Here is a 13,615-nt window from a genome sequence, read left to right on the forward strand (position 1 = left end):
CCAAAGAAGAAGTCGGCGACACAACGAAAGCCACAGTTCCCATCACCAATGACATCCTTCCAAGACGAAATGTACGGCAACATTGGGGCTGGAAGCAAGTTCAAATATCTACATTGACTAATGTCACTTGGATCTACAACACAAAATTAAAAGATAAATTATTAGTAAAGCTACAAGTATTAAGTTTACATATTTTTATATTAAATATAGAATTTTAGTATTACCTGGTTCTGGGTCACCACCACGTTGAGTGTGTTGACGGTTCACATGCTCGAAATAGCTACGATCACGCCTGGTGTTATTTCTTTTCGGTCGACCACGAGTGTTAAGGTTGATATGTGGTTCTTCAAGGTGTGAATGATCTGGATGTAGCTCCTCTTCAATGATTCGCGTTACATTTCGACGTACGGCCGTGTCACTTTCCATGACTTCGTCGATTAGGGACCGAAAATGTGCAGCCTCCTCGGTCGAATCATTTACCACTTCAGGAATGTTAACACCATCACCAATAACCAGTATCTTCCAGAAAGAATGAATTTGGCTGCTATACAATCCTGTCTGTGCAACTATCGAATCATGTATCTGGCAAGCACATGGAAGACCATGGGTCAGACGCATAGCACATCCACACCGTTCATGGACCTAGTAACTCAAATCCCGCATCCTTTTCGTCTCGTTATCCAGAACTTTCAAGCAATGTTGAGACACTTTGCCATTTATACGTGACAGTGGCAACTGTCTGTACATCTGACCAATTTTAGACCTTGATGCCTCCAAGTCATTACGAATTTGTATGATGCGATTACCAATATGACAATGGACTCGGGCCCATACGGTATCCAAAGCACCTGCCAATGATTCTAATTAGTAAATTCAAATACAATTACAATTAATACAATTACAATTACGTAACAACGAGAACAACTAATAAAATAATACAACTAACCTGTGGATGATTCTAACCAAGTTTTCACTGCTGAATGTTGGCTCTCAACTCTGCAGTTGGTGGTGTTACCAAAATGAAGAACCTGGTTCGTCCAAAATTTCACAAATTTCTCCTTATGACAAAGCCAAGTTCTCTGAACATACTGAATCACTTCCGGATATTTTCCCCACCTCACTTGCATGGCAGTTAGAGCACGATCATACTCCGCCTGTGTTGTTGCATTCACGATTTTGAACCATCTCCCAGCTCTAAAACTGACACCAACCGTCTTGTTTCCAAACATCTTCGTCACCTTAGCCTCCACATCTCTATTGATGTGCCATAGACAGAGTAAATGTGACGTCCCTGGAAAGACTTCTCTCAAAGCCGCACATAGCCCAAGATCATGGTCTGAAATAAATACAGATGGCTCTTTATCAAACCCAATCAACTCCCTTAATCTCTGCAACACCCACCGATAGCTAGCCGTGCACTCATCGCGCATGAAAACATATCCAACTAGAAAATTCTGGTTTGTCGGTGTCACGCCTACTATCTCAAAGAAAGGCATGTTATATCGATTGGTCTTGTAAGTAGAATCCATACCTATGACATGTGGGTATGTGCGGAGTATGTTGACCATGATCGGGTGCACCATAAATGCATGTTGCAAAACGTTGTGATCATCGTTCGTGAACCAGTAAATGTATTTACTCTCTCTCGCCAGATGAAGAAATTGCTGAACAACTCCTCTTCCTTCGGACATCTCCATCCTGAAGTCATTTCGGCAATTGTAAATGTGTCGGATGTTTGGATGATCATCAGGAAATTGCTTGGCAATAGTAAACATGATGTTACGGGGAGCAACCTTGGACTTTGTCATGTCCCGCACAACCTGTTTTGCACCCGGACTCAATCCGCTCACTTTACGGTGACCCTCTGGGTACACAATCATTGGGTGGTTATGTGTCCCGGTGTGATCATTTTTCGCAATGATCTTCCAACTTTCGGTGCTGACATCATAATATATCTTGATGTAGAATGGACAACCATTAGCTTTGGTTTTGGTGTCCTTCCGTATCGCGTTCTCCAAATCTCTCGGCTTGCTCCTTCGTGACCGATCACATCGCAAATACCGATACGGCCGACCATCTCTGGTTTTGTTATAAGACGATTTCACCAATATAAATCCCAATTTTATGGAAACACCATTAGCCCATGTAACAGCATCGTCAAATGTAGGAAAAAACGTATCGGTGACAAAATTCCCACTATAATTCATACCGTCACCGCCTTCCTCAGATTCCATATCCTATACAAATTAAACAAAACATGCTTTATGTCAAAATAATAATAATAAAAACAATTATAATAATAATAATTATAATTAAAATAATAAAAATAATAAAAACAATACTAATAATCATAATAATAATAATAATAATAATAATAATAATAATAATAATAATAATAATAATAACAATACTAATAACAATACTAATAATAATAACAACAAATACAAAACAATAACAATATTAATGATAATAAAAAATTATAACAACAACTACAAAACAATTTATAAGACCATAACATTAATTAATAAATAAATAATAATAATAATAACAATAATAATAATAATAATAATAATAATAATAATAATAATAATAATAATAATAATAATAATAATAATAATAATATTAAAATTATTATTTCTACAAATTAATAATAACAATATCAACAACAACAACAATAAAAATAACAACAACAATAATAATATCAACTACAACAACAACAATAACAATATCAACTACAACAACAACAATATCATCAACAACAACAACAACTACGATAATAATAATAATAATAATAATAATAATAATAATAATAATAATAATAATAATAATAATAATAATAATAATAATAATAATAATAATAATAATAATAATAATAATAATAATAATAATAATAATAATAATAATAATAATAATAATAATAATAATAATAATAATAATAATAATAATAATAATAATAATAATAATAATAATAATAATAATAATATAAATAATAATAATAATAATGAAACAAAAAATAAACATATTACTAATAATCATATTAATACAACAAAATTACATTAATTATCAAATACTAAATCACAATAATCACAAGACCACGAAAAAAAAATACATAAAAAAAAAACTTAATAAACATAAAAAAATTAAATAAACGTACTTAAAATTTAAAAAAAAAAATATATTTTGAATAGGGACATCCGCCTAAAATTTCCGGATGTCCCTTGGTACATCCGCCTAAAATTTCCGGATGTACCATGGAACATCCGGATTTTTTAGGCGGATCCCATCTTCCGCTTGAAATTTCCGGATGTTCCATGGTACATCCGGAAATTTTAGGCGGATGTCCTAATTACCGAAAATAAAAAAAAAATAAAAAAAAACTTACAGAATGATCCGACGCATTCTCCGGTGTACGTATGTTCCACTCGCCGTCCATGACCCAAGACCCGTCGGAAAATTTCACGATTTTTAAAAATAGAAAATTTAGGTAGTCGTGGGGACCGATTTGGTTGCAAGGCCGTGGGGACCGATTTTGGGAGGCTCGGGACAGCAATGTCGTGAAGTGTGCGGACCGTTTCATGTATTGTGTCCAAATGGGGAACAAGGTCCATTTTATAACACAAATTGCATAAAGGGCATAGTGGTCCATTCAAGTCAAAAAGGGAGCGTTACCTGGTAAATTGGGAGCGAAAAATAGCAGTTGAGTACATTATTACAATTGAAGTTTACACACTCCTTCCTTCCCCTTTTGATAGTCCGACAAATTTAAATGCCAAAATGTTCATCCCATTTATTTTTTCCAACAACCATTAATAATGTATTATATTTTTACCAAAATTCCCTCCAATTTGCAATAATATTTGTGCAAATTTAACTTTTTCAAGTAAATTTTGTTTTTCCGTGTACTTTTATTATTTTCGCTCTCTATTTTTTTGCATACCCAATGTCATCTCTCTCTACTTTTTTGCATAACTTTTTCAATGTATTTTAACTATTCTTATTTGTGTTTATTAATTTCCGTGAAAAATATTCATAAGGGACTATCAAAAGGGGACATAGGGAGTACGTGTCTAAACATTAATTTGATCTTTAATTTTACATGAATAAGGCTCCGTTTAGTTGACTTTATTTTTGTTAAAATGAAATTATTTTACTGAACTGAAATTATTTTTACTGATTCTCTTTTATATTTCTTGTTTAAAATTGAAATTAATTTTGCTGCTGAAATTATTTTTTACTGAAATAGGGCCTAAATATTACAGAGTATTGAAAATTAAAAAAGAAAATGCTATATTACTCCCGCTGCGTTTTAATAAGTGTTACACTTACTAAGGGCCTGTTCTGATTTACTGAGTTGAGCTCAACTGAACGGAACTAAACATAGCTGAAATGAATTGTTTATGACAGAAGGAAATTAGAAACTGATTGGAACTGAACGAAACTTAAGCTGAAGAGAACATACCTTAAATTCGATCGTATTTTAATAAGTGTTACACTTTTTTTAGCAAAACAATTCATTAAATATTATATCTTTCTTTTCTCATAATCCCCACCTAAACCAACTACTACTTTTTTTTTAATTATATTTTCCTCTCACTTACCTCTTATTTTATTTAAGTCAATTAAATTGTCTAAAATTATGTACCGGGCAAACTGTAACACTTATTAAAACATGGAGAATGTATGAAATTTTAAATCAATATTTTTTTCCCCTATATATCATTAGTTCAATACCTATCTAACGAGTAACAACATACTCCCTCCATCCCTTATTAGATGTCTGGTTTCCTTTTAAGGTTTCAAAATTAGATGTATTTTCTTTTTTAGTAAGTAATTTTTTAACAAATTCTCCAAATTTATTCTCCAAAATGTCTCCAAATTGTCCCCAAATCAGTGTGATGTGGCACTACTTTAATTACTTTTGCTTTTGGCATTTAATGGTTGCACAGAAACATTTTATTCTCTCTCCTCCTCATTCCCCCATTTGAACAATTGCAATCCATGTATAGCACATTAAATGAATTTGATTGATCCTTTTATTTTTCATAAACAAATATCATAGATTTTTATTTTTCTTAAAGAATTGCTGACATGTGCAAGCATTTAATTTCATTTTTGATTTATTCAAATGTAGCAATAAATGTCTTTTTATCCCCTTTGTACGTTACTTCCCACTCAATCATGAGTTTTAAGGATATTCCAAGAATCTTAATTTCCGTGTAATTTTAGAAGTAGATATCTAATTAAGGGACGGAGGGAGTAATTTATAATAAAATATGTTACTCCGTACTATGTTAATTAAAAAAAAAAAATCTATATTCAAAACTAGTACTTCCTCTTCTTAAAAAAAAAAAAACTAGTACTTCCTCTGTTTTATAATATATATATATATATATATATATATATATATATATATATATATATATATATATATATATATATATATATATATATATATATATATATATATATATATATATATATATATATATATATATATATATATATATATATATATATATATATATATATATATATATATATATATAGTATTTAAGAAAAGTAGAGTTTACATGATTTAATGCACTTTTAAATAAGATGGATGAGAGGTTATTAGGAGTATAATATAGTAGGCGGCCATGAGTTTAAAATAAGGGAAATAGTACAACTTACTTCTAAAATAACTTTTCCATTATAGTGTGTTGCAAACTTGTAACAACTATTGTGACATTTTCATTTTAGAGAAGTGTTGCAAATATTGAAGAACGGAGTAAGTATATGAATAGTGAAAAAAAAGTCTTGTGTGTCAGCTATACTGGAATAGAGGGAGTACAACTATTGAAATATTTCTTTGGTTCACTTAGTAAGTTATTTCCATAAATCCTCGAGGTTTGGGGTTCGAATCCTATTAAGTGAAGGTGCTTGGGAATAGGGGTCCTTCTTAGCACAAAAGAATCTGATTAAAGTTCATTTAATTTTATACAGAATTTTTTTTAAGAGATCATACCTTAATTAAAGTTTATTTAATTTTAAATGTCATATAATAATAATAATAATAATAATAATAATAATAATAATAATAATAATAATAATAATAATAATAATAATAATAATAATAATAATAATAATAATAATAATAATAATAATAATAAGAATAATAATAATAAGAATAATAATAATAATAATAATAATAATAATAATAATAATAATAATAATAATAATAATAATAATAATAATAATAATAATAATAATAATAATAATAATAATAATAAATCAAAAACAGACAAAGTCATACATGCTACAATAAATTAGTGGATTGCTAAATACCACCAACAAAATTTATCAAACCGCCAGCATTTCAAACAAAGGGAAAACTTTGCCTTTACTAAAATCTTCCCCATTTTCTTCTCCTACTTTATTCCATGATTTCCATTCACCACTTCTAAAACAACCACATCAACCACCAAAAATCACACCACCGGTACCACCCATGCCACCATATCGACCACTACAACCCACAATCGCGTCAACCACCACCATTTACACCAGACTACCAATAATAATAACATTTAATCATAATAGTTATCTAATAATAATAAAATTAATTATAATTATTATGTAATAACAATAACAATTAACTAGGATAAGTTTTTTTTAAAAAAAACTGTTTGTCATTAACCGGCGCTAAAAACTGGTTGACAGCCACCAGTTACCGGCGGTCAAAACCAATTGACCAGTACGGCCAACAGGATTTGACCGCCAGTTACTGGTGGCGGTCAACCAGTTTTGAGCGCCGGTTACCAGCCATCGAGACTTAAAAAAAAACTTAAATTCAAAACAAAAAACTAATCGGTAAACTTACCTACTTCCCTGAATTTCCAGCCATGTCATCAACGTTAACGACCCAACACCGACGTCTATTTGCGCCGCCACCTCCTGAATGTCGCCGCCTGGTACACCGGTTGCCTGTATTGCGACGACGGTGGTGGTTGTGTTTGGGGATCTTGGGTGGTGGTTGATGAGAGAGAAAAAATAAAAAGGAGAAAGATGAGTTTGGGTTAGTATTTTAGTAAGGGTAATTGTAGGCGTCGCTCGAAGTGCGCCTACGTTAAAGCATGTTGTGAATATGCTTGACACTCATAGGAAGTGGGAATTGACATAATACGATTAGGGACAAATAAAGTAGGGAGCCGCCAACAAGTTTTTAAGGAACTTGTAAACCGTTCACGGATCATAAAAAGGCACCCACGAATAAGGGACAACGATAGGCAACAACGATTGACCCGTAAAGGTTACACCCCATTCATAATCCATGAGATTACTAACTCCATATGGTTCGGAACCACGAAAGGAGGATCGGGGATGATGGTACGAAGTGAGTCATGGAGTCACATTCGCCCGTATTGGCCTCTACTCGATTCTTATAGTGAAAAGTGATTCCTGCGATATCAAAGACATACAAACAAAGATTCAATTTGCTCCGAACTATTATTAAGCTAAATTGGTTGAATATTAATGCAACATGTAATTCTAAACTATTTGTGATCACTTGAATTAATTAACAAGATTAAAAAGGAACCTAAACCGGTTGTCCAAATTATCTTATTAGGCGTGATTTTCAATTACATATTCCCTTTAAACATGCAATATGGTGATCATAAATAATAATAGAATAACATCAATATTGGAAGCAATTTAAAAATAATAGCATTAGTCAAATCAAATATAAAATAACCTAATCATGATACTAGCAATATTAAAATAAAATAAGAGTAATTAAATTAATTAATTACTCACATTCCGCACGTTCCTTTAAATTGCTACATCATGAATAAACTGTTAGTAACTTCAATAAAAAATATAAATCAAATTGAAATAATTAAATTAAATTAAATAAATATAGAGTTGATTTGGTCCAAACCCTCAGTTAATTATACCTTTCACGCCTTGGTTTAAGTATAGAACTTCAGGTATTGTATGGACTCCTTGGAGTGCTTAATTAGGGGAAGTATTTTGAGAGAATAGGGTGTCTAGTATTTAGGCTAAAAATGGAGAAGAGAATTATTTTATGAAAGCTTGTTGATTATTGAAAAAGGGGTGATATGACCTCTATTTATAGAGAAAAAAGAAGGTCGAAGAATCAAGAAAAGATAAGAATTCGAATCGGATAAAACTCTTGCGATAGACAACAGTTTTTGCGGTTTTTGTTTTTATCATATCTTTTGATCCAGAAATCAGAATAAGATATCGTTGGAAAGCTCTTGAAGTCTACTTTCTAACCCAATTAGAATCAGATTAAAATATTTTGTATAATAAAAGATATGGACGAAATAGTAACGGTGTCAGTTTTGGATAGAGTCTGACATTTTATTCATATCTTTTCCGTTATAGCTCGGAATTGATATTATAATATATCATTGGAAAGATAATTTCAAGGGATATCCAACCATATAAAGTTTGTATAAAACTTATGAGGTACGAAAATAATATCTGTCTATCTTTGAACATCTTTCAATTCGGATAGAAATAGGATTTTAAAAAAAAGGAGTTTTATTCAATTTCAAACTATTTAATCTTATCTTTTCAAAAAGGATAATTAAGATCTTTTAGAAACTTATAGAAGATTCCAATTAATCCTAATTGGTTTAGGAATGGGATTAAATAATTTAGACCCTCCACATGATCATTGGGTCGTAGGTAAGGTGGGCTTAGGTTCGGTTTGGGCTCGGTTTAATATTTTGGCCATAACTTATTCGTTATAACTCGGATTTGGGCTTATAATGTATCGTTGGAAATCTCTTTTAAAGCCCTATACAAATATTCAATCATTAGACCCAGATTATGGACCAAAATAAACTGGAATAAACGTTTTTATAAAAAGGACACGAAATGATTGATTTTAAAGGACACGAAATGAATTATTTTGGGTTTAAAGGCACGAAAAGAGGAAAATAAGTTATGGTTTGGGAAAATGGGCTAGGAATTGGGTTGGTTTATGAAATGGAAATATGGATTTAAGCACTCCAAAAAATAAATACTCAACCCGACCAATAATGGTGGTGAAAGGTTGTTCATCATCGGGTTTGGTTTTGGGGAGACATTTTTAGGTGTCTACAGTAATAATGACACTTTTCTTGAAATGTTGGCGGTTTTGATAATTTTTGTTGGCGGTATTTAACACCCCAATTAGTGGGAAGTCGAGATACAATCTGGTTCCCCCACTCGTTTAGCTATAGCAAACCTTATCCTAATGAAAATGTGAGTAATAACTCATGCCCCAATAGTCGTCGAGAACTTCTAAACCCGCTTTAGCAACGTAACATCATCCTTGTCTAATTCCCCAAGTGAAGAAAATGAGAAGGGAAGGAATCCATATCCAATTCCTCGACAGCTAGATTCATATTTGATCCGCTTTCGATTAGCCGCACAACCACTACCCGTCCAGGAATAAAGTCAGATAGCCTAGATTGAGTCAAAGGAGAACACCCTGTCAAATCAACATGGATATCACGACCACGATCCCAGGAATAAAGTAACACATCTGCAGATCTGAGGGCCTCATCGTTCCCTCCAGACAACCCAATATCGATCAACCTCCTTTCTCGCTGAAATTCTAGACCTATCGCAAACATCAACAAGGGTATCTCGAACATAGTATCCTGATGTTTAATACCCACAATTCTAGCACACGACACCGCTTAATCATCGAAAATATCCCCAGTAAAAACCCTTGAACAAGTAGAGCACGACGTCGAGACAATGAACAATGGAATGCCCAACCGGTAACACAACACACAACAGTAACACTACAAGAAAAGAGCCTATCTCCGACGGACTAGTTCCGACGGGCACGTAATTCCGTCGGAAAATTCGAAATTTCCGACGGATTTTTGATCCGTCGTATGTTTCCGACGAAACTAAAGAATCCGTCGTAAATTTACGACGGAATTTAATTCCGTCGAAAAATTAGTACTTTCCGACGGAATATTCCGTCGAAAAGAGTAATTTCCGACGGAAAAAATTCCGTCGGAAAGTTCCTACGGAATTTCCGACGGAATATATAACTTTAAAAAAAAATAAAATTTCAAACCCTAACCCTAAAGCTCTTCCGCCCCTTTTCTTTTTTTTCCCTCTCTTCTCTTTCCTCTCTTTCTCTCTCCTGTCCGCCCTTCTCTTCTCCTTCCTTCTCTCCTCTCTTCTCTTTCTCTCTCCTCTCCTTCTTTCCTCTGATCTGCCTCTTTCTATCTCCTTCTTCTTCTTTCCTCTTCTTTTTTCTTCTCCTTCTTGCCTCTTCTCTGTCCGCAGTTCCGCACTCTTCTTTCCCCTTCTCTCCTAAGTCCTAACACCACCGCCATCACCAACTACCAACAACAACGGACACCATTACAACTGTGCAACAACAACGGCGACCACAATAACACCGGCAACACGCAACAAAACCAATTGCACAACCACCGTCGCGAGAATCGTCAACCGCTCAAGTATTGTAGATATTGTTTTAGTTTAGTTTAGATTGTAGATCTAGTTGTATTTTTTAATAAATTTCTGATTATGGTTAATTTTTCAAGTAATTGTAATATTAGTGTATGAATTTTTGAGGATAATTGTATATTTATTTGAATCCTTTTGATTTTTGTGGTTCGATCTACTTGTTTCGACATTGTTTTGGGTTAATTGTTGTTGTTTTGGTGGTTAACTTTAGATCTATATGTTGTGGTTGTTGTTTTTTTTTATTGGGTTAATTTTATTTTAGATTTTTGTTTTTGTGGTGAACGGTGGTAGTGGTGTGGGGTTTGAGCTGGTAGAGAGGTTAAGGGGGAGGTGAGGCCGTGAGGTGGTGGTGGTGGTTGTGGGGAATATTTGAGGAGTTTTTTTAGTTTTATTTGTTGCGGTGGAGGTGGTGGTATTGCGGTGCGGGCTGGTGGTGGTATGGGGTGGTGCATCTTTTTTTTTTAATTTTTTTTAAAGGGTTTTTCGACGGAATTTTCGTCGGAAATTTCCGACAGAACGCAATTCCGTCGGAAATTTCCGACGGACTTTTCTTAGACTGAAAAACCTCTGACGACGGAAATTTTCGTCGGAACAGTGTTTCCGACGGAATTTTCGTCGGAAAAGGTCGATTTTCCTACGAACAATTTTACGACGCCACTTTTCGACGGAATTCCGTCGGAAACACCATTACCGACGGAAATCAGGATGTTTTCGAGGGATTTTTTCCGTCGGAAACAGCCTTAATTCTAGTAGTGTAAGTCTTTGTATTCATCGTCTGACCCAACCCCGAAATAGGAATTGCCTAAAGTCAAGCAAATGTGTGATCTCCCTACTGCGATTTTCGCAATGCTGATTGTCAAGGAGATAAAGAAAAAGTGGGTTCGATAGAAGCGGTAACTTTTGTGAAATATATATCTGCTAATTAGTTTCTTCATGAGTTTAGCGGTAGCAACCTCACTAGGGTTACTCAAAATGTCAGACCTCCACCGTTCAACGCATCCTCAAAGGCTCAACCAAGACCAACAATGCTAACATACCACAAAAGATTTGTCTGCAACCTAGCAGACTAACCCAGAAGCAAGAAAAGCATAATGATGAACATCACCTGCAGATTAAACACCAAGCCCTTCAAACGCAAATGGTAAGGTGGATAGTCGCCATAGTCAATCGCCAAACCCAATCCCCGAAGCATTAACAATACGCTCCAATGAAGATCGAATATCCTTGCTGATTGTGCGCCGAGCATCCTCAAAAGTACTAGGAGGACAAGTATGCAAAGCAAAGTAGAGTTTAGAAACTCCTATACATGCCCTAAGAAACAACATCTCACACTCCATAAACGCAATGGTCTTGGTCACCCTTTACATCACAAGATCACCACTAAAACCGGAACTAGAACTTGCAGGACCACCAAGCAACTTAACACCATGCGACGGTCATAAGGTGTAATCCCCATAATATAATCTAGCTGGATTAGAATAGTAAAATTCAACCCATCGCGAAATGCCCGGACAACGATGACAAACTTCACGCAACATGACCGTACAATCAACTAGATTGAAGGAATTTTGAAAATTCACCAACAACATTGAAAGACCAACATCAGAACCACGATCCTCAATCAATCGATTCATAACATGAAGAATCGACTCACCACCTGAAAAAAGCCTAACACCAAATCGAAGACCATCAAAGTAATTTCCCAAAGAGTGGCCTACCATAACAACACTGACCTTTGAAACCAGACGCCGCCAAACAATACCCAAAGCTATAGGACGTACACCACCACTGGGCTTGACAAGTAAGTAAGAAGAGCACTAGCAATATACTCTACTAGCTCCATAGGACATCTTCTAGTAATAATAACAATAACAATAACAATGAACTGAACTAAAACGAACTGAATTAAACTGTTCTACATAGAAGTCCCCCAAACGAACATGGCTTAAATCAAAAACTGTGAGACCTATATTTATCGAGAAATGATAGTTTTTCCACTAGAAAAACAAATTTATTTTTTTTTGAATTTTATTTATCAAGAGGACGATAATAGGAAAAATGAAAACTAATAATCCCACTAATATGTCCATTTTATATAGTATTTTACCCCCATCCCTTGGTCATAATTAGTAGTGTTTTTGGCTCTTTAGAGCCACTTTTATTACTAATTGGTGTTTTCTAGTGTTTTCGTAGATTTGGTTGACTTTTGTAGGGATTTGCACTCTTGGAGCATTTTCCCGAGATATTATGGAGTATTTACGAGCATTGGAGAAGCATGACCAGTTTCTATGGCCCAGGGCCGGTTAGAGCCATCGAACCGGTGATTAAGGGCTCGGTATATGTGATACCGGGGCATTTGGACCGAGTATTCAAGACCCGAGGAGGAAATCCGGATTGGCTCGAAGAATTGGAGCCCAATCGAAGTCCAAATAGTAGCCCAAGAGTGCCTCCCGGCCAAAGGAGCTCCCGCCCGAAGGCGCGCCCGGCTGGGCGGGGGAAGCGAAGCTGGCGACCGAACTCACGCCCGGTCGGGCGCAAGAGACGCACCTGGAAGTAAAAAGGCGGGCCCGATCGGGTGGTGCCTCGCCCGATCGGGCGCGAGTCATTATTAGGAGGTTTTAATCGTCGTTTAAGTTTGTTTTAGTTTAGGATTCTTGCTTAATATAAATACTTTTCCGTTAAGCGAGTTTAGCATCTTCTTTTACTCTTTCTTAATTCTTCTCTTAGATTTTCTCTCTCTACTTAGCTTTTAGATTAGTTTCTCTCTCTACAACTTTGTTCTTTACTCAATCCTTAATTCAGATTATTTGGTAACGATTTCTTCTACTTTAATCTCAGTTATTTACTTTAATTCTTTCATCATGTCTTATTTTATTACTTTGATTAGTTTAGATTTAATTATGTGTGAGTAGTTTTTTTTCTAGGGTTTGTGGGGATCCATAAATAATATGAAGGGGTAATTTATTATTGTTGATTATCAATGCTAGATTAATTTCCTATTGATTGATTTAATGCTCTGTGACTAGATTAGGCCTGATCTTTTATGCATGAGTTTGACAATATTGATTCGAGATTCAAGAGATGAGATTTGATGTTTAGGTCTAGTTTCAATAGGCAGGTTAATTTA

This window comes from Chenopodium album, chromosome 8 (assembly GCF_948465745.1).
Source record: "Chenopodium album chromosome 8, dcCheAlbu1.1, whole genome shotgun sequence".
Lineage (NCBI taxonomy): Eukaryota > Viridiplantae > Streptophyta > Magnoliopsida > Caryophyllales > Amaranthaceae > Chenopodium > Chenopodium album.